The sequence below is a fragment of the Calidris pugnax genome, unplaced genomic scaffold (assembly GCF_001431845.1).
Source record: "Calidris pugnax isolate Ruff unplaced genomic scaffold, ASM143184v1 scaffold24, whole genome shotgun sequence".
Lineage (NCBI taxonomy): Eukaryota > Metazoa > Chordata > Aves > Charadriiformes > Scolopacidae > Calidris > Calidris pugnax.
The window spans coordinates 15,893,909-15,897,927 of record NW_015090922.1 but is presented as its reverse complement, the minus strand read 5'-3'; the positions used below and the strand labels follow the sequence as shown (position 1 = coordinate 15,897,927).

At 45.8% G+C, this 4,019-nt stretch overlaps 1 long non-coding RNA gene across 1 annotated transcript in view; it reads right to left on the bottom strand.

The window, feature by feature from the left end:
* Positions 1 to 2,504: 2,504 nt before the first annotated feature.
* LOC106893021 overlaps positions 2,505 to 4,019 on the bottom strand; it is a 29,258-nt gene continuing 27,743 nt past the window's right edge. The window contains exon 4 of the long non-coding RNA XR_001412973.1: positions 2,505 to 2,754. This is a non-coding gene — a long non-coding RNA (uncharacterized LOC106893021). The remainder of the gene's footprint in view (positions 2,755 to 4,019) is intronic.

Here is a 4,019-nt window from a genome sequence, read left to right as displayed (position 1 = left end):
CTACCCATTTCAGCTGAAGCTGAAGGTTCAACCAAGAGGAAGGAATTTCAGATGCTGTCTCGGGATGTCCTCACACCGCAGAGGAGTTTATCCTGCTGTTATCCAAAAGGTATTCTCTGCACTAGACTATATTCCCAGGGGTCGGGTTGCTCACTCATCAAGGGAGAACGGTGCAAAGCACAACCATTGAATCGTGCTGATCATCCCATCGCTGCTGAAATTTCCTCCCAATGGTGCCCTGCAGCAACAGAGCTCGGAGAAAAGTCTGGGTGAAGGGTGTGCACTTCTGTCTTCAAAGTCACAGCCGAAGGCACTGTTCTTGGCCTGCCACAGGAGTGCAAAGGCCATGAGCAGACCATGCCAGGATTCACACCAAAATCATGAGCGAGAAAGACTACGGGGAGCAAGGCAAACTCAGAGCACTGGGTGGTGTCGAGGACTTTCGTCATATTGCAATTGGCTCCAGCAAACCCTCTGCTTTGGTCAGCTGAAAAACTGTTTCATATTCACAGTCCCAGTTGCTGAAATTCTTTCCTTTTGTCGCTTCTGTGCCACGTAGCCTTTGTGTGATACACCCTTTCTATGCTTAGAACAAACAACTAGCACAGAGAACCTGGAGTTCTCTCAAGCCACTGTGACTCATAACCAGGTAATTACCTACAGCCCTGCTCCTATGAGACAGGCACCTGCCTATCGGCTGGCATTTGTCACTTCTCTAGCTTTTAGTCCTAGTAGAGAGCCCAAGCCCTGAATGCACCAGGGAAACCAAACATCTAATCCCTAGGGGTGGTGCCTCCAGGGCAAGGTTGAAGGCGTATTAGCGAAACAGAGTGGGAGAGCTTTAGTTTATCTCGGGATCCAGAGCTATCAATCCAGCGCTGCGGTGGGGAGATGCAAAATCTTTAATTAACTTTTGTGCGCTTGCTCCCAGTGCTGGTGGAGGTGGGTGGATGTGATTGTCGCTCAAGGGAGGATTCTCCCCTCCCCCTGCTTTTGAATTCTCAGGCAATTAGTGCTCTGTATAGAGCAACATAAATAGAGCTCCTCAAACCTGGAGGCTTTACTTTGGTTTTGTTTTGTTTGGGGTGGGTTTGCCCTCCTACCTGTTCTATCAAATACCAAGCAATTTATGGACCTCTTTGCTTGTGTTTGCACACCCTTTTTGCATCTTAACTGACAACCTACATGCTTTTTTAATTAAAATTTTATTGGCATTTCCATAAGTGATATACCTACTGTAAGTGAGCACAGTTCAGTACAGATAACATGTGGTTTGTTTAGCTATCTTCCAGGAGATTATTTCTGTTATCATTGTAAATTGATTATTGTAATTATTGAAAGAGAGAGGGCTGAGAGAGAGAGAGCATACAGTAGGAAAATGGGGGGGAATTAAAAGATAATAATAAAAGATAATAACAGTCTCCTTTGTTCTTGTTTCTTTCTCTTGACAACCTACTGTACATGCTAAGCTTCAGTTTAATGTTCGAGTCAATCCCTCCTGTTGCTAACACACCCCCATCAATAACAGAAGGTCTTTAAAGCCTAGATGCCTGCAATTAACTTCAGTACCAAAGAAAGCCAGGAATTGTCTCTCTTGTTAGTAACACCAGCCCTGTGAGTATCTCAGAATGCTTCTTTTCACCTCTTTATTCCGAATTCAGTTGACATTTTTAACCCTCTTTAGAAAATGTATGGCTTTAACATACACAAAATTAAAGATAAGCATTATGTATGCAGGGGATGTGTGTGTGTGGGGAGAGAGTTTATACACTGTACCGATAACCAAACTGTCCTGCCATCGCTTTGAGGACAAAGTGTGAGATGGGAAGGCAGAAACCCCTGAAGGCCAGTCCCAATGCTGTTGGTAAAACACTGTGCTACCTTGCTCTACTCAGGAGGGACATACGTTCCTGAGGCAGTGAACATTCCTTGCATGTGTCAAGTACAAGACAATCTGCAGACACTGGGCATCTCTGTAAGGCTAGTACTAGCCGTCCCAGTTGACGAGGTTTTTTTCCCACACTTCAGAGAGACACTGACCAATGTTTACAACAACTGGAGGAGGATATCAGAGAGCCACATCTTCCTCATCTTACTTTTTGCTGCAGTGGGAAATGGCAAAACTCTCATATAATTCAGATGGTGCTGAAAAGGTCACTTTTTTAGATACTTTGATCCAGGCTACTAAGCCTTTCAAGGATTGAGACTTTGAACTTGACTATGTATTCTCTTAAAACGTGACAGGAGGGGATGGTACAACCAGTTTGAGGTCTTGAAGTGTTCTGGGCTGCAGCAATGTCTCCCACGCCCTGATGACTTTGTGCTCAACTGGGTCAACAGAAAAGAGAAAAGCATAGGTCCTTTGAGACAGCGCTGCAACCAACCTACATTAGCTGTATGGCTGTATGTTTACATCTCTACTGACTGGGTATGTCCCACCAAATCATTCCCACCAGACTGCAACCCACCTTCTCAGCAGGGGCCAGCAGGGGTTCATGGTCAATAGAGTCAAATGCTGCAGAGAGTTACAGCGGGAAATCTGTCCTCTAGTCATCAAAAGCAGAAGTGCCACAAAAGCAGTTTCATCTAATGTCCTGGCCTGACTCCAGCCGGAGCCCCTGTGTCATTCCAGGAATACTGTGAGTGCCAAACCTCACTCGGGTCGGGGGGGTCAGTGGTGAAGCTATCCAGCTATCAGCTCTTCAGATGCTTCTCAGAAAATCCTCCCAACAGACCAAGCCCCGCGAAACTGACCTGAAAAATAAAAACCAAGAAATCAATGCTGTGCTCTTTACAGTTTCTTTGTGGTAAATAAATACTGCATTACCTACACCGTGCTCACATTAAAGGATTTTCTTCACTATGGGTAGTTACTCACTTCAGCATATTAGGCGTTTGCTTCCCCTCTTTGCCAGAAGACCTGATTTGTGATGTCACATGAAACTTCAAAATGAAGTACAGGTCTCCATCCCCTCACACAGAAAAGGAGACTAACAAGCTGCATACTCTTGCCCACCTCTCCCTGGGAGGGAGAGCTACAGCCCACGTTATTGCTTTGTAATGACATGACTATTTACAGTTGCAAAAGTTCTTGCCAGGGTTTCTCTAGTGGGGAGAAGAAAGGCAGGACTTAAGGCTTTGAAGGTCAAAACAGAATGGACAAACCGAGAGACTATTTTTTTTCCACTGTGGGGGAAATGGGGAAAATAAGCTCCTTGAGATCATCTGTGAACATAAAAAAGCAATAGGGATCAAAACAGATGATTTTCATTTGAGGGGTAGAAATCTGGAGATCAGACTCTAAATATATTAAAGAATAACCAATTTTACCATGCCATCATTATAAAGCAGTGCCCATAGTCCTGACCTGCATGTAGGAAGCAAATAAATGAGAGAAACTGGAAGGAAAATACTTTAAATTAACCCTGCTTTCTCAAACAAGCAAGCAAACAAATAAAGAAGCCCTGAACAGTCACTCACTTCTTGGATGCAAGCTCACGTCAACTTTTATTTTGCTGAAATGATTCACTTGTTTGTATTGCTTGCCATTTTTATTATTTTTTTTTTGTCCCTGAAAATATTGTAAAAACCAACTAATAAGGGTACAAAATAGTAAGTTTTATGTACATTGCAGAAGCCTGTATATGATGCCATTTGTTAAGCTCTCTGCCGTTCCCTCAGCAGCGTGTCAGGTTTGTCTAACACCCAGCCCTGGAGTTACGCTTTTACGGCGCCCGATTTATAGCGTTATAAGTTTAATATAGCGCTGCCTTGTAAAAGGGCTTTCCCCGCCGCCCCCTTAATGAATATTTTAGACCCCAGGGAAAGCACCCCAAGGGCACAGTGATTTACGGAGCGCCCACAGCGCAGCCTGGGCTGGGGGATGCTCGGGATGGGCCGGGCGGCGCCCCGGGGCAGCGCTGCCCCCTGCCGGACGCTTGGCATCGGCGACTCCCGCCGCCGGACCCGGCCCCGGCCCCGGCCCCGGCCCCCGCCGTGTCGCCTTCCGGGGCAGCCGC